The 27,441-nt window shown below is 47.7% G+C and overlaps 1 protein-coding gene across 2 annotated transcripts in view; it reads right to left on the bottom strand.

Moving 5' to 3' along the window:
* Positions 1–27,441, bottom strand: part of LOC116950759 (zinc finger protein 608-like) — an 87,255-nt gene that overhangs the window by 35,758 nt on the left and 24,056 nt on the right. The window lies entirely within an intron of this gene.

Raw genomic sequence — 27,441 nt, 5'->3', positions numbered from 1 at the left:
CTAACTTGGATAACATTTTATGCAATTTGAAAAAGAAAATATTTGCGGACCGATGAACAGACTTCACCGTTTCAGTCACTCTAGAAGATTTACAATTGTTAACCTCTTTTAGAGGGAAGCTGAATTAAACGAAAACATCAATGCGCGAGCCCTGTTTCCAGCCACCGTGTAAATTCTCCTGGCAAGCAACAAAATGTGACATCGGCCACAAGAGCCAAAGCCTGTAACATCCACAGTGAATTATTCATCGGAGCGGGACGTAATTAATTTAGAAAATAAAACGTTTCTTTTATTCACTGTTTATTGCAGCCGAACAAACCACGTAAGTTGTGTTATTATCTCACTGGGCCTATCAAACGCAACTAAACCGGAAATGAATTTGTCATACCCAATTTAACATGAGATCAGTCAAAAATGTCACGCTCCCAAAAAAATACGTATAGGGCACCGCTCATCTCTGTCGGAGATCTTCGGCCGGTATTGGGACATTCCACATTTCCATGGCAGGGAATAACCTCCGGAGGAAAAACCACTGTTGCGTTCGAACTCACCAAGTCTGACGACTCCGCACCTCCGATGAGCACGGTTGGCTACGCACGGTGCGAAAGAAGTTCAACGCACATAGATACAAGACTCATTCAGGAGGATACTGCTCGGAATGTTTCTTCAATTACTTTAAGAGTATATATTTTTTTTAAAACGTTGGAGGAAACCAGACCGCCCGGTTAAAATGCACACGCATTAGTATAAATGTATAAATGGATTTTGGCAACATGCCTCTTAAAAAAGCGACCCTGCCTCTTAACCCGAAAATGAACCGGAGCACTTAAACAATCAATTCACGTGAAATGTTCATCAAGCCACAAGTAAGCGGACAGCAGTAGTGTACAAGCAACACACAGCACACGGGGGACGACTCGCTAGTCAAATGGAAAGTTGCCCGTGTTGTATCTATCACATTACCGAGAACATATAGGAGAGGGCTCAATAACAAATCTTTGGGAGGTGAAATTGAAGTGGGAGTTGCATTAAGCGAGCCGTGCCGCATAGGAAATGTATTTTTGCAAAAACCAACTAGCCGTGCGCCATTCCTGAAATCGGACGAGACAATCCATCTGTACAGGAACCGTTTCATAATTTCTCACGATGCTGTGCAGGAATCAATTAGCCGAAAAACGCGTGCACATTTAGCGGACTTTTAAATGCGATTCTAAAACGCCGCCGTGACATTTTTACATCGATGGCGAAGATAATGCGGGAGTTCCACATTCATGCGAACGGGAGGGAAAAAAACGGCTTTTAAGGCTACATTAAATGAAGGAGAAACATGTTTTTCTTACCCTTTATCTAACCATGTCTGTTATGCACTCTCACCCCAGCTTCACCAATCCGCGTTGACCAGCGTGGTGAAGTATGGTCATATACCCCCCCCTCCCCCCGTCCTGCTGATCCTTCTAGCCGTGGCTAGGCTCTGCCACCTCCCCCAGCAGCGGAGTGACAAAGACGGGCTCGACATCGTACCGTTTCACCAGCGGAACAATAATGACGACAACAACAACAACAAACCCCAGCGACCCGAGTTCGACTCCAGGACACGGCTAGCATCAGTGGCGAGCGGCGTCCGAACCAGGCCTAGGGCATAGTTCCCCCCCCCCCCACGCCACCTGTCGGACAATCCACAATGGCGAGCAAGGTGAAGAATAATTCACAATTGATTTTTGTTTTGGGGGTTAGGCCATGCAATGGATGTGGCCATAAAATAGGCTGTGAACACCTATCTGCTTTGTCCTCGTGGGCCCTCTTTCTTGCAAGTATCGGAGCATGTTTCAGTGTGCGTGTTCACCGCCAAGTGTGTGTGGTTAATGCAGGTAGGACTCCTTGCAAAGGGTTGCTGGTTTGGCGTTTTGACATCGTGGCACAGCTGTTTTATTTACCTACGTGCTTTGTCTGAAGCACGGTCGAATAGCTCCCAAGACTGACACGGGCGTCAGGAGGTCCATCCGGTCGTTGCTTGAGAAAGGCAGTAAATGACGATCATTTACTTAGCCAGGTGAAAACGAACATAAAACTCCCACGGTCTCTTTAGCAAGGTGCACGTTAATTATCCGTGACGAAATTTTCGTTGGTCCTTCGTCATGTTAACCCATTGCGTGCATGGCATTTATTTTTCATGGCGGGGGAGTGATTGGCTTTTTTTTAGGAGTCAAAGGAGCTCGCCAAGATGTGTTTTTAAACGCTTGGTATAATACCTCTCGTAGCAGTCAAGTACATCACAGCAGTCCTCGACTGTGGGGGCACGATCCCTGAAGAAGGTTAAGGTACTATACGGGTTGTAAGCCTGACACACAATTGATTAGATACTCTTACGTAATCCCACATTTATTGGCCACGTATAAAAAAAAAAGCTTCACCGCTAAAAAAAAAAAAGCGATTCCAACCAAGGTGGGATCAAAGATCTTGGCTCCAGCACTTTTCTCGAGATGGGCTTGGCAAACTTACCCTCCTGCGCGGCCCCTTAAGGACGCATCATTGATGATCACCCTTAAAAGCGCGGCCGCATTCGCGAATCTGCGAGTCGCTCGTTACCCCGTTACCCCGCGGTTCGACTGCACGTGACGTCAACAACGGCCGTCAGGTCGTTTAGCATGTGTGCGTGCGTGCATGTACGTTGAACCTCTTTCGCACAGTGCGTAGCCCCAATCGTGCCAATCGGAGGTGCCATGACGACGAACTAATGCAAAACACCAGTCAGAGGCAAAGGTGCAGCTCTGCAATTCTTTGCTCACATCACTGCTTGCAGAAGGGGCTTCCCGCTCGAGGGAGCCAGAAAGGGCATTTGGCCTACTTTTCCACTACGATCACATTACACCACCACATACGACATGCCCAATTCGACTGTGGCGTGTCCATTTTCTACAGCTGGGTGGACAGAGGTGGTGGCATTTAAGAATCTTGCCCATTATTTTGACCGTTTCTGGAAGATATGATCGAACCGATGACCTCTGGATCGCGAGTCCAGTGTGCTCACCAATTACACCACGCCAAGTAGCGAGTACAGCCGTATTACTCTCACCCAGGAACAGAATTTTACATTCCCACTCGTTCAAGTTGGCGGCTAATGTGTTATTGGCATTTGTCTGCAAACCACTAGATGTGCTTTACATCTGTAAAGCTGCATTGATGCTTTAGAGTCTGTATGTCTTTTGGGGGGTGGGGGGTGTACCAATCGCTGGCACTTTCACACGGGAACATTATGTCACTGGTGAAAACCAGGCGTCACTGCATTTCTATTCAGTTCAACTGCGTTTCCCAAGAGGACGGATCGTATTTGTCTTCAATCAAATACATCACTCCACGTTACAAACGCATTATGCAACGTCGAGCATGGCTTGCGTTAAAACGAATGCTGTTGGATCACCGGATGTTACTGGCAAGTGCACACTGTCTAAACGATAGGGCCCCTGTTCAATGTAAAAAATATATATATTGGGCAACAAACCTAATTGAGTCTGGAATATCATGGGTGAAAACGTATGCTTTTATAAACACACCTGCGTCCCCGTGTCTCCACGTGCAAATGAAATACTTTTTAGTCCATCAGCCTTTTTGGCTTTGCAGATCGATATTATCCAGCATCATTTTTTTACCACATTCCTAACCTCTGACTCAGCTGATGAGATCCAGAATGCCAAAGATGCACGGTTCCCTCGCTTAAAACAAACGTCTGCTGGATAATATTGGTCTGGAGAGCCGGTAGGCCGATGGGAACAAAAAAAAAGCTGTATTTGTTCCCGGGGAGACACGGAATGGATGTCTACTTAAATATGTTATTACTGTACGTCACATTTAAGTCTTTTAGAGCGCAGACTGTCTACGACCGAGTAAAACAAACACATGGGCCCACTGTTACGTTTGCTTCACATGTTAACACTTTCAAAAAAAATAGTTGCTACATTTACCACATGTTTCGTAACTCCACATCCGGGCACTTGTTTGACCCCAGCTGTTGCCGAGATTCTCACCCGCGCCTCCGTCACGTCTTGAATTCGGCAAAGCTCCTCTCGGGCCTTCGCCAAATCTCTCGCCTCCAAACTCCAGAGACCCGTCCACCAAAATGATTCCGTCAAATTTCTCAACTGTGCCCGTGAAAACGTGACCACGTACACCGGAGCAAGCCGCTCACCTGCCAATACGGTCCCCCGGATAGACTTCAAGAATTCCCTCGTCAACACGGGACTATTTTTTTTCCTAGTATCAACGTATGGAAAAATAACAAAAGGTTTTATCCTTTCTGGCAATAAAACAGGTGGTATGATGTTCAAACGGAAAATAGAAACATGTTGCAAGGAACCAAGTCCACATTAACCACACGTATTTTAGTGGTAAATATGCAAACAAAAATCATGTTCTAATAATTCTAATATATTGAAATTGATTCCCTCATCATTTTCAAGATCCTACAAGGACTCACTCCTAGCTATCTCTTCCCCCCCCTCCTCTCACCCCACGCACTCACCTACCTCTCCCCACTCACCTAACTCCCATCCATCCAGTCAACCTTTACTCGGTGGGAGGTCGCTCCTTCCCTCTGCTGCTTCCGGTCTGACTGCAACTCCCTTCCCCTGTTCAAGCCTAGGGCTTGGGAGCTCCACTTCTTTCCCTCTGTCTACGACCGTTTTCATCCTCATTCAAAACAAATATATAAGTGCATGATATACATACGGCAAATGGTCGAAAAATCACAACTGAGTGACAGCCAAGACCGAGAGAACGTTCCCCGAGGAGATGGATCGACAAAATCTGCGCGTACGAAGGAGCTGGCTGGATTGTTGCATTGCGGGATCATGGGGGGGCGGCGGTGGCTTGGGGAACCCTTCATCCAGCAGTGGATTGACCAAGGCTGCAGATGACAATGGGATTTTTGCACACAGCGTTGGTGTACGGTGCTTTTTCAGGAATATTTTGCTGGTTTTTTTCATGGATTTTCTGTTTGCACAGTCACATAGTCACTTTAAGATGTTTTTCTTGTTCGTGTTTTTTGTATGTTGTGGTTGCACGTGATTCAAGAGCCGAATGGCTCACAGGGCTATACCAAATAAATAAAAAACTGAAACTGAATACATACTTCATAATTTTTGCCACGATGTCTCCAATCGTTTAATATCGACAGACACCCTATAAATAATATTTAGCAGATCGTATTTCATTGTATCGGCTCTGAAAATAAAACACACACATTTGTGTGTACAGAACTACCAGCCGCTTTATTGTAAAAGCCTACAAATAAACTCCATCAGACTTGGCTTTCAAAAGTACGGGAGAAAATTTATGGGGTTTTTTTCAAAAACCATTTGAAAAAAAAAAGAAAGCCAGCCAACTCGTAGATATAATGCGCATTTGAGGTTTCAATGTTTTGGCAGGTAAAAAAAAAATGAACTGGCAAGTCGTGTGAAAAATGTGGTAATTATTTATGACCAACGCTACGAAGGCAAAGATTTCGATTTGCTGCAGAGCCAATGTTTTGGGCTGGATGAGACTCGTGGGATAGTAGAAAAAAGCCAGACAGAGAGAGAATGAGAAAGAGAGAGAAAGAAAAAAACACACACAACTTATTCTGCTGGCAGAATGTGTATACAGTGACTCGAGCGTCTGCCAGATTCAGAGTTGAATCACTGTTATATTGCAGCGATGTTTTTTTGTTGTTGTTGTTTGAATTAAAAGGTCGAAAGCGTAAAGGTGCAGGACTGCAATTGTTTGCTCATGCCACTGCTGATGAAAGGGCCTCCACTGGTTGGGGAGCTCAAGAGCGAACGTCTAGAGAGTAACTCGGCCATGTTTTGGTTTCTATCCACATTGGCCAGAGTCTTCTTTGGAAGCGTTCGGGAGTACCCACACTTTACCCCCACCACGCGCAACCCTCTGATCACGTTACCGTGGTGACAACCCATTGAGATACCGCTGGAGCTCACACGTGCATACACGGAGGGGGGGGGGGGCGGGGGTTTCAGAAACTTGCCCCGTTGTTTCAACTGCTGCGCCGGGGTAAAATCGAAGCGGCCACCTTTGGATCGCAAGTTCAGCATGCTGTCCATTACACAACGCCAAACGACATCATAAGATAATAATCGTAGCAGTAATGATCCCTCCCGGTGTCACTGTGGTCAGAATGCTCGCTTCTCACAACCTGGAAGTTTGCAAGTTGAGTAACACCTAAGGTCGAAAGTCGGCTCAGCCCATCATCTGCAGAAGGCTGATAAAAAAAAACGGAGTGTCACATTATAGAAAATCAAGTGGCCAAAACACAGGATGGATGTTAGGGGCTGAGGGATGAAGGGCTATCTGGTTGGTCTATACACACAAATTGGCCCCTACCGTGGGCAATCTGTAAGCACCACTGCTGGCTAACGGATGTGAAGAGATAGTGCTCCCTGACGCTAATGAAAGTGTGTGGACACCTCGACTTGCCTTTAAAAACAACACAGACACAAGGCAGATGGTAACACCGCACAATGCACACTTCATTCATAAGCATCCAACCAAATTAATGAAACCCTCCTCCTTTCCCGTTCCCCTCTCAAAGCCTCGCCTCTTCTCCGATGCCCATTGCCTTCCCTCCCCCCTCTAGTGCGTCCCGTCCTTCCCCTTGAGCCCTTCCGTGACCTCCCCACGTGCCCTCTGATACGGTCACTCATTCCTCGGCCCTAGCTACTGTGCCCCCTTGCCATCTAAACCACTACTTTTGCACCGCTTTTAAACTGTCACAGTTGAGCTAAGAAGGCGCTCTATAAATACAATAAGATAATTTTCCGCCATTTTTGCCAATCAACTGTTGGGCAATGGCCTCCCCACGGAAAATTGGTCACGAGGATTGTTTGACCACTCTCCACTGTATTCTTGGTCCCATTCCACATTAGTGAATGGGGGGGTAGGGGGAGGGGGGAATAGGACCGGTTCAGATATCGCTCACCACAAGCGTCAGCCGTGGCCGGGCATCAAATTCTTGGGTCAGCGGATTCAGGGCGCTGTGCTCACTGCAGCACCACCACTCCACGTAGCCAACCGATTAGTGCGGTTGGCTACGTACGGTGCGCGAAAGTCGTCTAACTTGCATACAAATAGGGGATTCCGCACGTACGTATTGTTTTGGCCATTTACATTTGTCCACGTATCTTGCACCATTGTTGTGGTGAAACCCTTCCGCTGTAGTAACACAGTACTGACCCACAAGACCCGATTCCTCAATGCGACCTGATGCGACAGTATTATAATAAGCAGCGGTTTAAGAGCTCGGTTGAAAAGTGCGCAAAGGAAAAAAAATCGTTATTTTGACACAATGGACCTTGCTTGGACAAAAATACAAGACTTTTTTTTTGTCAAGCGACCTAAAAGGCCATTTTGCTTTACACTTGACTGCCAAAGCGTATACAGTAGAAGGCAGCTTTTACAAAGTGCTTTAAGATTCCAAGCCAACGGGTTGACAAATTGTCCGCACGTGCTTTGACACACACGCGCGCTCGCACGCTCGCGCACACACACACTCGCACAGAGAGAGATCCCACTTTAGCCTACTTCTCATGAACAGCAACTTTCCCTGTTAAGGTCAACGTCACACGTTAAAAAAAAAAGGTGGGAAGGCGGGGCTACACAGCACCACAGCACATTCAAGGTCGCATTTATCTTCCCACTGTTGGCGTATGCAAAGCCGTGGCCAAGAACATTTATTGTATACCTACGTGACTTTACCGAAAGAACCAAAGAGTATGGATTCCTGCAGTCACGAAAGCTTCGAATCAAGAAAGAATATTTGTGTTGCGTGTGTGTGTATATATGTGCGTAACAAAAATAGTGGGGAGCGATAGTGTAGCGGTTAGCGCGCTGTGCTGTGAACCTGGCGATCCGGGTTCGATTCCCACTCACGGCCCACACCCAGTGACGATTATCTGAACCGGTCCCGGGCCTCCCCTAGGTCGACTCAGCCTCAAATGAGTACCTGGTGCGGTGTAAACATCGCCACTGGGGAGACAAAGGCGGTCGGGCGCGTTGTGTGCCTTGACGGCCTTCATAGGTGTTCGCGAACAGCACTTGCCCCTACAGTCTGTTAAGGCTAAATGTGGGATCTTTGTCTATTTTGTTTATGTAAAAAAAATATGCATAGTGCTGCATACATTCCAATGGCTGATGAGGGTATGGCCCTCCAATCGCTCGTGCCACTGCTAGCCTTTCACTCGAGAGGGTCGCTACGAAGCCCCCCTTTCGAGAGTATTGTGCCCATTTTTCTTTCCCAACCCCACACCCCAAAGCGTCCCAAACAATTTGGAAGAGCCGTGGGGATCAACCCACACTTTGCCCTCAACCTTGCGCTATCCTGCCAATTGACCAACTGTGGTTGTAGGCGATTTATTCTGTCGAGGGGACAGATGGTGGTTGTGGGGGTGGTGTGGGGTGGGAGCGGGGTGGTATTTAAGAAAGAGGCCCCTTTTGTTTCAACTGCTGGTGCCGGGAGATTTGAGTCGTTAACCTCTGGATTGCAAGTCCAGTGTGCTTAACCATTATGCCAGGGCATCTTTCCCTATACTTGGGAATGTGATACTGTAATAAAAACACTGCTTAAATCGCAAGACACATTATGCTAAAAGGCATTCCCGTAATTTTTTTAAAAAAGGTAAGCTTCTCAACTTACATAACCTACAAAAAATGTGTTAACTCAAACAAGCCAAGCTATATTTATTCAGTTTTTTGTTATTGAAAGGCCAGAAGGCGGGCAAGACTCAGACCAATTTGCTGAGTGTGGGGCGATAGTCTCGAGAAACCGGTTTGGATCACGGGTGGCCGAAACCCGGATTCTAACCCCCCAGAATCTGAGCAATGTAGGCTCAGTTGCTGGCTTCAGTTGCGCTAACACGGTGTGAGAATTGTGTGCAGCGTCGCCAGACCACCCCCCCCCCCCAAGCCAGACCGTTTTGTTTTTTACATTTACCACCAGCTAAAGCAGATTTCCGAAAGAGAAAAAAATCCCCGCAAAAACTGCTCCCTTATTGCACTTGCTGTACACGTCGTGTCGATTGTTGGGGTCCGTTATTTGAAAGCCACGAAGAAAATTGCTCTTCCGACTCGCGAGTTACAGCCTGCGAGACGCATATTTACATTGTTGTCGTCTCGTAGCGTGTTATTCCAAATGCGCCGTACAGTATTTAGGAACATATGTTATGATTAACTCACAAGCGCAACGGCACAAGCACAATGGCACGCGCGACGTAAATGTGCTTTAGAATTGTGCGCACACACACGTGGCTAAAAAGCGCAATAATTTGACCGGACCGTAACACCGCAGCACAAAGACCGTAACAGCTATGCGCTAGAGATACGGAGTGTGTGTTAGCGCTGTTGAACATGAACACTCCAATACAGTGCTCTATACAAAAGGGGTCAATGGAAAATGTGCTACCCTACAAAGCCTTGTAAAAATGCCACTGCTGGGCTGATGGGTCCTCCTTCTAGGAGGGTCATTTTTTTTTAAAAAAAAAATCTTCTCTTCCACGTTGGCCTCGACGTATCAAAAGGAGGTGCGATTTCCCACATTATAACCCGCCACGTCCGATCTGCCGTTAGACGAAAATGTGATGGTGGACTCATTTATACTCTGGGTGGACAAGAGGCAGTAAAAGGGGTGGGGGGTTGATTTCAATAAACTTGCATTGTAAAAGTAGCTTCAACAAAATGCTGGACACTGAACCTACGCAGTAACGGATCCATTTTTTTTTTGGCGGCCGTAAAAATTGTATTTTCAAGTGAATGGCAATAAAAAAATTCAAACGCTTTTGCAAAGTGCGCAGTGGACTATTGATCAAGAATAATCGATGCGCCTGGGTACAATTCTCAACTGCGATTGGCTTAATGGCTTTTACTGGCTTTAAGGCAGGAAGTAACCGGTGATTGTGACGATTGTAGCAGTCACGTCAATGGTTATTTAAGAAGCGATGGTTAAGGTATTTGTGTCGGTTAAAAAAGAAAAAGGGGGCAACTGTGTTTTTATTTTCAGTCTTAGCACACAGGAAGCGTTTTACACTTTAAATATCTCGCTGGCTGAGCAAACGGCAAATTACTATTTATTCTGACATCCTAAGTTTTTTTTTTCATCGTTGCTTTAAATAGGTGCGCTTGCACAACATGTTGAGACCGGGCGCGCGCGCACGTGCATGCGACGTTGACTCGCGTGCGATATTAACGTCCAATTGACATCTCAAGTCTCGCCGGGTGACAGCACCATTTCGTGCGTGGAGAGGAGCGCATTACTCGGAATTACAATGAGGAGCGACGGAAAGAGAAAACCACGTGGGATTCGCGGAAACGCACGCGCGCGCGCGGGTTAAAAGTACGCCAACAACCAGCCCCGCAATTCACGGAGAGCGAGCTCGGGTAAGCACGAGGCGTCGCTCGAAGCGACGACAATGGCCGATGGTGAAGTCAAGTGACGGAACGGCAGCCAACGAGTGGAACGCGTCCTGAGAGGGTGGCTCGTCCGTGTCTCGCGTGCAGTAGCCCGGTGGATTGGTACGTTGAGAGAAGGGCGACGTTATTGCTGAGGCCTTCATCCAGCAGTGGATTGATCATGGCCGATAATCGACGAATATTTGCAGGCGATTTTTCTTACTTGGTGCAACTCATTCGATTGGTTTCAGTCGTAAAAACCCGTTTAAAAAACCTTGAAAAAAAATAAAACCCGAGGCTCGCTGGGCCAAATTAAGACCCCGAAAAAACAAGAACGCCGTGTCTGAGTACAGCACGGCAGGTGAACTTTCCGTACCGAGGATGTTTAGCACCGGGCAGAAAATGACTTTTTATTTTTACAAGCAAGACTCCCTTTGCGCCGTTTCTTTTTCATCTCGCCCAATGAATGTGGAGTGACATGTTTAATTCCCACAGACGCAAAGCGGATAAACGCACAAGTGCCACGGGGGGGGGGGGGTGATTGAAATGGGAGAGGGGGCACGTGAATTTTGCGGAAGAGGCGAAATCAACGATCGGAGGCATTTTTACAAAGACCCCCCGTATAGCCTTAACAGACTGATGCAGCAAGTGCTGTTATAGCGAGCACCTATGAAGGCCGGCACGACACACTAAGGGAGTTATAGTGGCCAACGCCACCAACCAGGTACCAACCACCATCACCTCTAAAAACTAAAAAAAAAACGTAAGAGATTTTATCATGCATATGAATTAAGTGCCAAGAGAACAATGCCGTTGTGAAAGGAAGGGTCAAGGCATGCCTGGCTGGCCAGGAGGATTACCCCAGCTACAGACATTAAGTCTGTTTGCCAACATCTAAATGATAACACACACACACAAAAAAGCCGATTCAAGCCAGTCCAAGCCGAACGAGACGCCTCGTCTATAACCATACAAAAGCTCACCCCCCCCCCCCGACTCCCAAAAGCCTCTCAAAATCCGATTTTACGAGCCGAGAGAATTCAAGCGAGAGAACACGGGTGCAGCGGAGAGACGGTGGGTTTTTTGATGGCGGGGAAATCAAGTCCGCAGTTTCATTATAAAGATGCGCGCGTGTTGCGGCGTATTTGGGTTCCACTGCGCGTTCCCCGACCAGCCCTTTGTGTGTGCGTGCGCGCGTTTAATAAATCGCGGGGCCTTGTAGAAAGCGTGTTTTGTTTGGTTTATAAAACCGCGTAACCACGTGGGTTTTTCGCAGCCAATGTTGGGGATTCGTAATTTGATTGCTTAGGGGCGAGGCCGAGGATGATCTGGCCAAAATTTGTGTTGGACCCCCACCACCCAGTTTCCCCTTTACCTTCAAGCTCACTGGGTGGCGAACCTAAACATTTATGGGTTATAGCTTGTTATATAACGCTCCGCCACGTGACAATCATATATTGAGCTATGGCGTGCAGTGGAATGTCTAACCGGCTTCAGATTTTGGACAAATCATTGCGTCGCTTAACCCGTAAAACAAAAATCTGAATCGTCCTTGAAAGACGTTTCAAAAAGGTCAAACGTTTCTTATTTGTGGATGCGTTGAGCACTACTTTTGCAAGAGAATAAAAACTAAATTCGCAACGGAATTTACACCGCATGACAACTGAGAGTATGCAATGTTCTGCGAATAAAGATTGACGTTTACAAACCCTTGTTCACTCAGTGTAGATGTTTACCACTCCGCACCAAGTAGTGCTCATTTTATGGCCGAGTTAATCTAAGGGAGGGCCCACAGTAGGGGTGGATACCACTCGCCGCTTATCGAGAACCGCAGTCAGGAATCGCTCGAGCATCGAGTTCATAGCAAAGTGCACAAACTGCTGTAACTCTGCTCTCATGTACACAAAGATGAGGACAAAGATCCCCTAAACTCATAGCCTCAGACTTTTTAGGCGAGTGCTGATAGCAAGATCCGGCATGGCACACGAAGGGGGTGGGTGGCCATCGCTACGCCCGGCCGCTTTCGTCTCGTCAGTGGCGATGTTTACTACACACCGCACTGGGTTCTCATTTGAAGCTTGAGTCGACCTAGGTGAGGGCCCAGGATCGGTTCAGATAATTATCACTGGCGTTGTTCGTGAGCGGGAATCGAACTCGGGTCGCCGGGTTCATAGCGCAGCGCGCTAACCGCACTTCCCCGTACAACAACAACTGGCATTCGCCACTAAGTGGCGGTGACATCGCCACGACGCTTTGTGCCACGCAGATAGTCACACGCACGCACGCTTTGCCAAACACTCAAAGACCCCCCTTTTAGCCCGAGTAGCCTATTGGGACACATGCTGTTGGCGAGCACCTATTAAGGCCAGTCATTTTTTTAAAAATGCCTTTGTATTTTTCCCACTGGTGCTGTTAACCGCACGGCAGCAGGTGCTCTACTTTAGGCAGAGTTGACCTCGTTGTCAGCAAGACCACAGGTGTTGTTTAAGTGAACCACGGCGGGGAATCGAACCGGGACCGCTGGGGATGGTAGCGAAGTTTGCTAACAACCTCAACATAGTTTCCAACGTAAATAAACGCTACCACTCGCGCGCACACGGATTTGCACAGCTGTTCCTGCAGTGTCGTACACATATAGGGGCCCCTTTGTTGATATGGCAGTGCATTTTAATTATTGTTGAGGGGAAAAATAAACAAAACTGCGTGTCATTTTTACACTAACCTCAAACAGTCTCTTTAATAATAATGCCCTTCAGAAAAACGCATTAGCGCAAACGTTGATAATTTACTTACATTTTTGGACGTTTATCGACTGCTTTGGCAGGCACTTGAACGAGTGCCAATGCAATAATAATCTGCCCGTGGCTTTGTGGCTTTTGAGACGCTACGCAACGCAGTAATCGGTTAATAACCCTCTGTTCCCCCATTGTACATCTCATTATTCAATCTGCGTCCATGATATGTTAAATATGTCCAGATGCGGTTGTGATAATTAAGGATTTAAAAAAAAATATTACTATACCCAAGCGACGTCTTCCGAGGGAGATGGAGTGACGGAACTCGGCTCGTGTGCAGCTGCTCGATGGATTGCTGCCTGATGATCAGTGATGAGGAAATGACTCCCCATCGCAGAGGTGTCTAGATTATTTTTTTCAAAAGGGTCCCCCTCCCCACCCCCGCTGAGGCCCTTTAGCCATTTTATATTCTGGGTGTATTTACCTCCGTCCATCCGGCAGTATAAATGGGTATGGGGCCACCACCAGTTATTGTTGAGCAGGTGGTCACGTGCGGTAGGGTAAATTGCGGGTTGCTCCCACGTCTTCTAAAAGACGTCTGGGCCAAAACAAAAACCTTCAGAGGGGCTATCTCGAGCGCCCTCTCGTGGAGGCCTTTCTGCCAGCAGTGGCATCAGTTAAGACGTAGCAGGGGAATGTTGCGCCGTTACCTTCACACGCAAGGTTGCATTTGGGGAAGCAATTAAGAGTACCCGGACAAAACCCACGCAAAGCAAAAGGGGAAATATCCACAAATAGGGCCAGCAAACACGTGCCGCAAATGCCTAGCATGAGCAATTTTCCCGTTGAAACGTGTTTAAAGCTTTCAAATGCAATGCTGACGACTGCGTGCATTGTATCCACTTTTCTTAAACGCAGAGGAGATGTTTCAATCAGAGCTGACGAAAATGGTTTCTCCTGAAGTGGATCACAAAAATATCCCCCAGTATTCCTTAACACACTGCTTGGGCAAGTGCTGTTAGCGAGCACTTATGAAGGCCGGCACAGCGCAGGAAGGGGTGGGTGGCCAACACTACGCCCGGCCGCCTTTGTTTTCCCAATGGACGATGTTTACACACGGCACCAGGTACTCATTTAAGGCTGTATCGACCTAGGGGAGGCCCAGGACCGGTTCAGATAATCGTCACTGGTGTTGGCCGTGAGCGGGAATCGAACTCGGGTTGCCAGGTTCGTAGCGCAGCGCGCTAAACGCTATACTACCGCTCCCCACTTGATCACACAGCGATACACAAACAGACACCCTTAAAAATGGAATCCATCTTCCCAAAACGATAGCTCATCCATTCATACCCATAGGCGCGTGTTAAAAACGGGGGGGGGGGGGAGGTCAAAATCCTAGTTTCGGCGTTGAACACGTTTAAATGAGTACGTGTCCGTCAACGCGCCTTGCAAAAAAAAAACACACACACACACCACTCCTTAAAATTTTAAACAGCATCCATTGTACGCTCTCGGAATATTAACGACCGCGTGTCACGTCCTGTTAGCCCCCTGACCTGGAGCCATTCGAGTCAGTGCGCACACACACACACAGTCAACAAAGGCCACATGGTGTGCCAGTATTATTGCGTACCCATTGTTGAACCCTCCCGTTCTATCCGTTTATTTAGTGTATATATATTCTAAGTCTCTTCTTGTTACGACGGGTACCGCGAGTTCCTGCTTTGCCACTTATTCCACGAGCCGGCTAAGAGAAACTCGTGCGAGCGGAACACTTTGACAATATTTTTCACGGTGCAAATAATGCAAAATCAAGTGCTCGGATTTGACTGGGAGGGCGATCATTTCTCTCTCTCGCTGTGCTCGGGAGGAGTTTGGCGGACGACGGTGTCTCTCGGTTGTTTTTGTTGATGAAGTTGGGCGCCAAGTCTTCTGTCGGAGTGGGGAGTTGCAGGGGGAGGGCCCAGCGATATCGGGGGGCCCAAGTGGCGTTTAAAACGCAAAAAAATAAACGAGCAACGCAAACCAAAGTTGGCTCAGCCGAAACTCAAATTGACCAAACCACCGTTAGATGATCCGAAGGACGTGTGTTTACACAAAGTAATGAGACGTTAAATGGGGTGGTGGGGATGGGGGGGGGGTGTCCTCAAAAGGTTAAATAAACGTAGACTTTAATCCCTTCTCGAAGTTGTAAATATTGCGCCACCAATAACTGCTACGGTCAACAACAAGACGACAGCCTCTAATCTCATTACCACGGCACAGTGGCCAATTTGCAAGCGCGACCTCCTCTGTTGTTAAACCAACACTATTTTTTTCAGTGCCGGGTTCACTAATTAAAAAAACGTCACAAACAAACATCGAGATGCACCCCCCCCGTCAGCCACTTCTCCCCCCCCACCCCCCAAAACCGTTTTAAAATCCTTTATATAGCCAGATTAGTGGCAGCTGGCATTCATTACCATTCATTTATGTCAACGATAAGCAGAGCGGGGCAGTTATTGTAATCTGGAACGTATTTATTCGCGAGCAACATTACAAGATGTCAAGATTTGGGTTGGGAGGGGGATAGAGAGAGAGAGAGAGCTGGCAGACTTCGGCCTACGCGCACAGCCGCTTACAAAAAAAAACTAAGGGAAAACTACAATCATTTTTTTTTGTGCAGGATTGGCACAAAAACGTAGTGGGCCTTTCAACACACTTGTGTAAAGCATCCGTCATCCTGAACTAAAAAGGATACAAAGTGTAACGCCCGCCTCCCATTTGCCTTAAAAACTTGTAAAACACATTACTGCTCGTCAACAAACATTAACCGCGACAAAAAAAGCACATTTTTTTTGTTCACAAGCACCGCACAAGAATGAGACAACCACATCCCCCCTTTTTGCTTAGCGAAGGAAATCGGGAGCAGGGGAAGACAGACAGCAAAATATGGGAGGCAGCGAGGACCATTGTGCAAAAAAAGAGATTTCTAAAAATAAGGGATTGAGACCGAGCGGAGCAGGGATACTGGGAGAAAGATTGGGAATCATAGCAGGATGCGTCTTTGCCCCCCCCACCCTCCATCGGCATCAATGAGCTGACCGGCAATGGACAGATGATGCTGACTGTAACAAAGAAGAGATCTTTTAAACGTGACCGGTTTTTTTTCCCCCTCTCTCCAATCTATGGAACGCATTGTTTAAAGCAGGTTGCTGGAGTCGGGAGATTTTGCCCAGGGAAATCCAATAAAGGCTAATGTCATTATGACTTATAGTGGCAGTTTAAGTGTGGATTATATAAACAGTAACATTCCTCTTAATCCCCACAACTATTTCAGGGCGCTTTCTGCCAAGCATTTTTTTACGATGTCAGATTAGTCACGACTGTGGCAACGCATCGTTTCACAAAATTCCTACACGTATCTGCGATTGCCGTCAGATGTTACCATCTTGTACACTTATTCACAGCCAAATTAGTCCCGCAATCCATAATAACAATAATAATAATCACGTGTTAACAACAGCGACGGATAAAGTTCGGCACAAGGCGAGTGGCTATTGGTGTCAGGCCCGGGGCCTGCCCCTCCCCCATAGGTCAAGTATGGCTTAAAATGTGTACCAGAAATAGTAATTAAGTCAATGTGAGAACTGGAGTCTAAAACAAACAGAGGCGGCATGTGCGTGGGGAGCCCCGTAAAAATCACCCTTCCTCGCACACGTTCATCATGTCTGCTTTAATAATAGGTGCCCCCCAACAGGCTCGCAGTGAATATCCATACAGTGGAGGTAAAACAAATGGGGAGACCACTTATCTTGGCCTCCCCCCATGCTTAAAATAATAAGCATGGGGAGGGTCAAAGTTCATCACCAATTTCAGGCCCCAACATCAGCGGCGTAAAGATTCCACATTCACGTGGCAGGGGACGAGTTCATCTCTAAAAACAACCCCCCCCAAGTCGCCACGCCAAAGGGGCCATTCTTTGTTTTTCAGTCACAATAATAAACCCTCAGCCCTCTGTCAATCTCCTGCTAAATCACACGGCTTTCCCATAACCACGACAAGCGTTGGGGGGGGGACTGGTTTATCATACTTCACCAGGTTCGCACGGCCGATGCCGAGCAACAACTCGTCAAACTTCACACTGGAGGTGGGGTTGAGCGAGATAATTGCGTCGGGAGGAATAGCCGAGTGTACCGTCGCTCTGGCGATGCCTCCTTCGTGTATTTCTCATGACATCGGTACGTCGAGTCTTTTTGTACGTTCCGCGGTCCGATCTCGGTGACCATTAGAGCCAGCATCTCGTCGGTTGCGATCATTTTCAAAACGCCTCTCGCCATGCGCCATCGACGATCGCTCAAAAGCTTTTCAGTAAGATAAAAAATAAAAACGTATCAAAGTTAAGCGACGTGGTCAGAGACCATTTCAACTGCGAAGTTTAAAGGACGACGACTCCGTTCGTCAGCCCGACCGGTTCATCCAAATCCACAACACTGTGGGGTCAACCACCGACCACCACCACCACCGAATTCTGCTTCTTCCCCTGGCGCAGGCTCAGCACTTTGGAATTCCCTCCCATCGTATCTTATTCCCCAAGCTCTTAGGACGATAACCCCTTTGCTCGATCCCAGAAACAACTTCTGAGCGACGCTCTTTGGTGGCCACTTGGCTTTTCAGCGCTCTGTCCCTCGGCAAACTGTGATTTGTGTGCTTGTAAAAAAAAATGATGGCAAAAATCCTTTATTCATAAACGGATGATATATTTATGGACATCCCCGTGTATATACAGTACAGCACATATGTAGCCAGGCATGTGAAAAAACAAGTGTGGGCTTTTAACTGCCAGGGGTAGTAGGAGGGGGGGGATTAAGTCAGAATAAGGGGAACATGCAACCACAGCTGCCATAAGGCACGCCTGACCGAGCAGAGAGTGGATTGCCATTGATTGCCAGAGCTTGGCTTTCCATAACGTCTCCCCCCCCTCCTCCTTCTCTCTCCTCAAACCGCTCGCCTTTGTTCAGCTGGCCCGAGGATGGTAGGAGGCCCGCAGGCTGCGCCGTTGGTGGCTCAGGGTGAACGGTTCTCGCGAGCCGCAGGAGAGACCGGCCGGTGAAGTGGCCACAAGCCGAGAGCAAAAAAAAAAGTCGTCAAAGTGATTTCCTGCTTAAATGAGCATCGATTGGCGGTGCTCGCCTTCCCTTTCAAAGCCACCGAGCCATTTTGGAGGAAATTCCACATTTCTACGGCGGGGGCGAGTCTATCCATGAAACAACCCGCTGCTTGAAACCCCATCCTCCCCCCCCCCAAAAAAGTAGGGACGATGGGTTGAGTCAACCCCCCCCCCCAGTCGAGTATTTGAACTCGCACCGTTCCAATGGCGAGCTGCTCGCATTAACCTAGAGCAAACAGGGCTTAGGCCACAGGCTTCTTCTTGTCGTCGTCGTACAACTGCTGATGTAGACGCAGAGCAACAATAACCACAATTTCACATTCAGGTGGTCAAGCCAGACAACCGCGTCAGGCGCCGGGAGTAGTGTATCCCCGTGATGTCTCCTTTGTATTTGCGGATCGGACACCGTGTGTCGTTACACAATTGTATGGTCTGTTCTGGGATGACCACAGGTCGCACCGTACACTGGGAGACTTTCTTATTTTACACTCTCTCTCTCTGGCGTGCGTGCGACGGGTCATCTGGAACAGGCCACGGGGCTGAAGAACCACGACAATAGTCTGGGCCCCTTTCCCATCCCCGTCCCCACCGTTGGATTCTCGGGCAGGGTAACGCGTGAAAAACAGAGGGGTTGGTGGGGGGGAGCCTTCCGCACAAAACACCATAAAAATCGATTTCTTCGAGCAAAGAAACCCACTGCAAGAAAGGGTACTTGGTGCGTGCGTTTGGCAATTAGCGTGCATTCTGTTTTCGGAGGGGGGGGGGGTTATTTTTTTTGCGAGCGGTTCTCTCCGTCGCCCACCACCCACCGTCGCTTCTGCAGGTTAACCTTTGACCTCCGTCGTGGCAAGCTTTGCGAGCGGCGGCAAAGTGGAGGATTTGGAGAGTTGTGCCGAGTCAGGCTTCATGTGGGGGGGGGGGGGGGGGTTTCTTTCGTTTTTCTCACCACGTGGAAGCTTTAACATGGACGGAGCCGGCAGGGGCGGGGAATCGGCATTCTTAGACGTCGCGTTTGATTGTGGCGGCAAGTGCACTGCAAGAACGGTACACAGCGTGACTTCTAAGAGTGCACTGTACACTGCGACTCGTGCCGCAGTCGATTTGTCAAGCCACTGCTGGCTTAAAGGCTCTCCCCCCCCCCCACCACAGTCGGGCTGTGGAGGTTGTGGAAGATTCTTCGCCACGCGAGCCGGCGCGAGTTGCAAAACAAAACAAAATGGGGAAGCAGGATAGAAGTGCAGCTGAAGAATTGATACTAAATTGTGAAGCCATGCCTCATTACATGCCTAATATCAATAAAATGTAAACAGACCGCATTTTTTGTTTATGTAAACACACTAAATAATACACGTGGAAATATTAATGTCACAATTAATGATCTGCACTGCAGTCACTTGCAACTACAAGCACTTACATTATTGAATTATTGATGCATTAACAACATCTTGGCGTTTCCAAATGACATTTGATTATTTAAGCTTTCACTTTGTTTTTAATCAATTATTACCAGCATGGTGTAGGCCTGTTAATAAAATGTATTGGATAGGCCAAGCCTTCAATATATTCTACATTGGCGTGGCAGGGACCAGTCTATACCATGACATTACTGTTGACTTTCCCGCACCCATCCTAGCGAAAGGACAAATATTATGAAGATTTATCTGCTGTTGATGAGAATACTGTGACAGTGATGACAATGATGACGGTGCTAAATGATGGAAATGACGATGATATGACAAAAAATGTTCCATGTTATTGATTACGATGATGTGACGGTAATGATGATGATGATGATCACAATGATGATTTATACCATATTCTTGGTTCTTTCGGTGAAGTCACGTCGAAGGGAAACAATAAAATAATAAAAAAAATATAAAACAATAAAATTCTCACGACGTTTCGACTGCAACACAAGCAATCATCATCAGGTGTGAAAACCACAACAAGAGCATTTTCTTGTTGTGTTTTTTTTATTATTATTTTAGTGTTTCCCTTCAACGTGACTTTACCGAAAGAACCAAGAATATGAATCGCTGCAGTCACGAAAGCTTTAAATCAAGATTTATACAAAGTTAAAACAACGATCACTTTCGTGATGACGATGACAGCACCACTGTATTGACGCTGACACTACGGTCTGATCATAATGATAATAATATTGAGACGAAGATGATGGTGGTGATCGAGTTTTAGAGATTTTATTTATTTCAGCATGGAGGGCCCAATTTGCTGTTCGTCTGTATTTCATGGGCGTCCTTCGACTGTACAGTTGTAAAGTACAGATCTTGGATGACATAATCATGGTTACATAGGTCGCGGTACAAACAGCGGGTATTGGTCCGTGCATCACGTGTTACAACAGGAACAGGGAACCGGTCGAGAAACGCCAAATACATGACTACATTGCTTCACGAACAAAAATTAAGGCATGAAAATCGTGTAATTTGACAAGTGTAATGATGATATTGAAGAAGATACTAAGCAATATGATGATGGATGATGACAATGGACACACTATATTACTGATAATGACGATTACAACGATGACACCATGAAGGACACGTGTTCTGGGAAGAAGGGCTATTGGCCAAGCCATCGCCAATTATGTTTTTAAGACCACGTGTTTGTTGACGAGCGCGTTGAATTTTTGTTTTAACATTTGCAGTAGAACAATGACAATGATGATGGTGGTGACAATTAAGCTCAAGCCTACATCTCACTCCAGTATCTGGGCAGCGACGATGGTGATGATGCAAACCCCACCAGGAACGACGACTACAGCCCCGGGCAATGCCCGCGGGGACCAACTCGAACCCTCACCGGGATCTGAACTCTTCGCCACATCGGTCGGAAGGTGCCTGGCGCCGGCTCCGTGAAAAACCAACCTCGCGTTGCCCAAGTTGCCCGCGTCACCCGCCGGGTAAATTCTCACCACAGCGCCGGCGTTTTGAAGCGCCCGTCCCCGCGACCCTGTCATAACTCTTGAAATGCTTAATCAATCTCGACAGCGTGTCTGGGGAAGGCCCCGAAGCCTGGGTATCATGACCCCCAATGCTTCGACGGTGAACGAGTCGCAGGTCAAAGTCACTCCCGCTCTCTAAAACCCATTATTGCGAGACGTCGTTTCTCTTGATATAGATGACCTTTGACGATATGGTCTCCGTGCAGAGAGAATGGAGGGAAAAGAAGAAGGGGTGGGAAAAAGCCGAATATTGCTTTCGGTTACACTGTAAATCCGCCCTGCTGCTTATGTGGATGTTACAGCCAGTCGTTGACCGTCACACATTTTATGAGGAACCTATTCCAAAAAAAGCCACACTTTTTTTGTTGGTATTGTGGCAAGCTTATTAATTTGAGTGTAATATTAGTTGTGTATTCATCATCAGCAGCAGCCATATCCAATCAACTGCTGGATGAATGTCTCTCCCCCCCGACCCAAGCAACCACCACTACTACCACCACCTCTCGCGATCCTGCGATTTGACGATCCACCCGGCACCTGCACGCGAACAGATTTCATCGCACCGTCTCCTCGGTGGGCGTCCTCTCTCGGACGCATTCCACTCCTTTGGCTGCCACTCCATTGTTTTAAAAAAAATTACTGTTTTTACATTACCAGATAAGGGCCCACTGAGGTATATAGATTTTTTTTCAGACGCAACCTGGCCACAAACGATAGCTCAACAATACCCTAAGACGCACGTTTACACTTCACCGTCGGCCACATATTTTCACGTTATTTGCGATATCGTCGCAAGGAATTGTGGAGTGGTTGCGCAGTCGTTGACACTGTGCGATCAACAGAACACAATTCGTGTTCGAATCCCGATCCACGCCGAATATCAGTGGCGAGTCGTATCTCAGCCCTTCACCAAATCCCCACTGCCTGGGCGGTGGCGAGGTACGGCCAAACGCGGCAAGGGAAGGCCTTCGTCCCAGCAGTGGATGAGCAAAGAATAAAACATTCTCTTTGATATTTATAAACGGGAGAGTGACACTCTGGTCAAAGCACTTGACCCACAGTCGCGTTTTAATCTCTGGGAACGTAATGGCCATCTCGTTTAACAGGCATGACGCTGCTGATGAAACCCCCGAAGGTCAAAATCGGCCCAGAGTTTTCCTGCTTAAATACTGCTATGACAAAAATTATCCCTGAAGGCCAAACAACTGATAGTAAGAACAAAATATCATTCTGCAGAGATGTACTTGTGCTTCATGAACGTATTACTCAGTGTTCTGAAAATTGGACAACACACTTTTTTCTGCACACTGCTTGGGTAGCCAATTTTCCCTCAACATCTTTAGAGTGCCTATTGGCAAGCCAGAGCTATTGCAAGTGGGGAGAAACTATAATTAGCAGGAGCGGGCAAGCCTGCTCTGCGAAGCACACTGAAAGTTGTTTTATGCAGGCTCGAATTAACTGCACACTTAACGACTTGTAACTTGTAATGAGAGGGAGGAGGGGGTGTGTGTGTGTGCCATTGAACAACCCCCACCCCGCGGTAATGTTTAATTTAGCGAGCTGTTCAGATTGGTTAATCAGTGACTGGCTGCATCAGCTCAACAACCCCAGCGAGTAACAGGTAAAAATGTGCCGCTGCATTGGCATTGCTGCTGCATTGGCATTGCTGCTGCCTCGCCCATGCTGCTGAGACACTTGGGCTACGCCCATCTCTAAACCTTTATAAACAGTTTGCCTTTGGAGGCTAACCCCCCTTTTCCTGATGACGACCGCTTGTGTTGCGATCGAAACGTCGTGATATTTGTATTCACTTTATTTTGATTCTTATTTTTTTCTTTCTACGTGACTTTACCGAAAGAACCAAAGCATGGTGTAGCCGTGAATTTGTTTTTCCTTGCTCACAGAAGAGCCTCCCCCCACCACTGGGTGGGGAGCAACTTGAGCCCCTCTCCGCGGGGGGTACACCTTGGCCTACTCTTCCACACTCGGAAGACACGCAACCATTTTCAGGGTTCACTCGTAGCAGCCTGTCGCGCTTGGTTTGTGCAGGCCGGAAGAGACTGCGCGCAGACAAAACTAACCAAAAGACTAGGGCTGTTTTTGTTGTTGTTGCTGCTGCTGTTTATTTAAGTCCGAGTGCCATCACTGGGAGCCGAGTGATATAGCTCGTACTAAACTTCTGCACAGTCATCTTTGCAGTACCATTATTATTATTCGCAAGTCCGATTAGCACGGTCGCCCACGTACGGTGCGCGAAAGTAGTTCAGAGACAGATAACATTTTCCACCAGTATAATCTCATATTGACAAAAAATATCTCTAATGAAAAGGTGTCCGATGGAATTAACAAACTCTGTATGCAAATGCCGCATTTGCAGGCATGGGAGTGAAGTTGTGAGTCTGTGGGGTGGGGGGAGTTTTCAATCGGTGCCCGTTTTGCAGCCATGATTTATGTATCAGAAACACGAAAACCGACAGGGGGAAAAAAAATGCAACACAAGCATAAAATTGTGCACAACGAAGCGTGGCTTCTTGCAAAATTACACGGAGACAGACAAAAGCCACAGCATGGATCGGAGAGCAAAACGCAAGTTTAGAGGCTTCACAGTCACTTATGGAAGAGCTAAGCGCGCTTTGGGCAGGACGCATCCTGGCTAAGAGCAACGATAACAGACGGTCGAGACCGGTGACGGAATGGCAGCCCAAGGACGGGCACCGTGCCAGGGAAAAAGGTTTGTAAGCAGCCGCTTTTGGCTGGCCATCAAACGAGGGACGGTCAACCGCATCGCACGCTTTCAGATGCGCTTCTGCGGCCGCCTGTAACGCCTCTTCCTGCGGATATTAAGGGAGCTACTCACTTTTAAATCGTCGAGATTGAAAACTCGTTTCCTTACAACTGCTTTTGTTCACGTTTAGCTTCTTGTCCTTCCCACACCCCCACCCACCCACCCACAGCACCTCCGCTTAGCACGGTCGGCAACGTACGCTGCGCGAAAGAAGTTCAATGTACACACAGGAGCACGGGACGGATTGTGGAGCCGTGAGGAGGCGGAGGATGGCATGGAGCGGGGCCTTCGATCAGCCCCGCATGGCTCACGACGATGTCGACGAGAGGAAAATTACACGTTTTCTCCCGAAGTGGAAGCGGCGCTAAGTTTTAGAATGTGTGGGGGTGGTGTTCGGGAATCTCGCTGAAAGCCGATGAGTGTCTATTTTCGTAGTAAGTGCTTAAAGCTTGACCCCCTGCATTGCTGTGTTTATAGAAGTAAATGTAATCTAATCTGGACTGTGGTGGGTAAGGGACGCCGAATGTAAACACCACCCCCCCCCCCCAACCATCCACCCCACTTTCTTTCTGAAATTCCCAAGGATTTAACAGTAACGATAATAACTCTTCATTTAACGGGGGGGGTGGGGGGCAGCAGAGACCCTAACCAATGATTTGTTTCAGGAAGGTCCCTGCCACACCCGGCGACAGACGTTGCCCGCATGCCAAACGCTCGCCAGCGCCGCCGGGGATTGGGGTGATCCAGCAGTGCCCTGGCCAGGTGTTGCTAGCCGTGGTGGGGGGGGGGGGCCCGCTTGCTACGTACGCGCGTGTCACGACCGCCCCCCGCCGCACGCGTGCTTCTGCTGGTGGTGGTTTTCTCCGGGCTCTCCGATTTCCTCATCTCGCACCACGAAGCCAACACTTCTCGTTAATGGGATTGGACAACATCTCAGTGTGTGTGTGGGGGGCGGGGCGGGGGGCAGCTTGCAAAACAGAGAGTCCATTGGGGCCAAGCGAGGCTTTCCTGTAAATACATAATTATTAATATTATATCCTGTCACGGCTTGTATATCACAATGATTGGACTTCTAAATTCAACGCTATAAAGGTTGCAGGGTGCATATTCCTAGACTCCTCTAACACAGTGGAGGGTGAAACATTAAATACGGACACTTTTTTTCCCCCACCAAACCATTTCTCTCTTCACAGGCAGCCAGACAGTGGTAAAAAAAATATATACCATTACTACTACTACTACAGAGAATCCGTTTTCATTTGCCCTAACAAGAGATGGCTTTCCAGGGAAAAGGCTTTTAAACAATGAGGTTTCTGTAGCAGATGGTCTTAAAGTATTCGGCTGCCCGGGCAGTCATAACAGAGAATTTGTCTCAACCCTCCACGCGCTGTTGTTTTGCTCCCAGTCAATGTACACAGCTGCAGCGTGGACACGCACGCTGCCTCGCAAATTGCATTCCCACTGCAGATAAAAGCACTTAGAGGATTTCTTTGTTGGGAGTGAAATAAGGATGTTATGCCGTTTAAAAGTAGGCTCACGAATTGCGCAAAAAAACAAAACAAAACGGAGAGATAGCGCAAAATATGAAAAATAAACAGTTTTGTATCGTTCGCCTTTTGGCGTTCCTCTGGTCCGACACTGCTGAGACACAAAGGAGGGTCTCTCTCTCTCTGGGTGTAGGAAAATCAGTTTCAAAGACAATGCATATATTATCAGAGCATGTTTTTTTGTTTGCATGTTCACCACAAGTGCTGTACTGTGTGTGGTTAATACAGTAACTTGATTCCATGGGGAAAAAAAGGTTTCTATTTGTTGTTTGAACATCTTAACACCTCCTGTTTTATTGCGAGAACGTGGTATAAAAAATCTTCTTATTTTTCATACTTTGACACTGGCAAAAAAAAAAGGTCCCATAGATCTGGCGGAAGATATTTAGCGCAAACGTTTTCAGTGCAGAGTTTTGAAAAGTCAGCGCATCCCCACCATGCTTGATCGAGAAGCACCGACGTGTATATAGCGTTGGTGTCAATTCCACATTCCTATGGACAAGACGCAACCCTTACCACAGGAGAAAGAAAAATCATCAGTGCCATCCGCACAAGCGGTACACACGGCACACACGGTACACGTGGTACACACACACGGCACACACACACACACACCTACACACGGTACACACGGTACACATGATACACATGATACACACGGTACACATGGTACACACACATGGTACACACGGTACACACACACCTACACGGTACACATGGTACACACGGTACACACACATGGTACACACGGTACACATGGTACGGACCCATCAGGGATGGGTGGGCCGAGTCTGCTCCCGACTGTGATTTTAGGTGGCCCACCATCGATTAAACAAATTTGATGCAACATCGCATTTGACTTGCAAGGAAACTGGGGGGGTTGAGGCTAGCCATCGAACAAAGAGTTCGGTCATTGCATCACGCGCTCTCAGATGCGCGTCCACGGCTCTCTTCCTTCCCATTTTTGGAAGCCACTGGAGCTGTGCACTTTTAAAAAATAATCTCGATTGAAAACTCATTTCATCATTAGAACGGCTTCGTCTTTTTTTTTTCATTTGTTGTCCTGGCCCCGCACCTGCGATTCGCACGAGTGACGACGCACAAAGCGAAAAAAAAAGTTTAACATACCCCGCGTACGCAAAACGTACGTGAACGTATCCAGAAACAAGTCAGGGTCGAGCTGCCCATCCTCCGGCTCGCAAGAAGAAGGCAAGTACAGCGAGTGGGCTCATCGCCATCTGTACGGGGATGGAGGATTTCCACCTCGCCCGTTCTGTGCTTTCCTGCCGCGTGCATAGAATCGCCAGTTGGCGGAAAGCATCTTAAAATAAAACAAACTCAATTGCAGGACTCGACTGAAAAAGGAGTCCGAGGACTAAGTGTGGCTTTCCTGGATAAATAAGTAATTACCATTATTCTACTACGGTAGAACACCATGTGCACGATGAGTATTTAAGGCTCTTATGCGCTTGTGACTCTGAAGCTCAGGAGGCTAATGCTCTTGTGAAGCCGGGCCCACACCCCGGAGACCAGCAGCACAACTCCACCCCATGCGATTGAATTGCTTATATGCGTGCGTTGCTCGCAACCTGCTGCTGAGACGCTCGACTTTCGAGCGGAGATTCGTAGCGACGCGTTTCATCGCCGCGTGGACGCGTTTGCGAACTGCGATTGATCGTAACAATCTCAACCCGCGCCGTTTGATTTCCCTTGCCGCGTGCGACCGCTCGCCCAGACGCGGGGGGAAAGAGAAGCTCGCAGGGGCCATGAAGTCCAGCGATTTCGGGAGCGATTACCGCGTGTCAGGGCTGGCATTCTTAAGAATTCGTACG

The sequence above is a fragment of the Petromyzon marinus genome, chromosome 40 (assembly GCF_048934315.1).
Source record: "Petromyzon marinus isolate PM22_M1 ecotype Great Lakes invasive population chromosome 40, UKy_Petmar_22M1.pri1.0, whole genome shotgun sequence".
Classification (NCBI taxonomy): Eukaryota; Metazoa; Chordata; class Hyperoartia; order Petromyzontiformes; family Petromyzontidae; genus Petromyzon; species Petromyzon marinus.
Note: the sequence above shows the minus strand (reverse complement) of the source record. Positions and strands in the feature narration are given on the sequence as shown.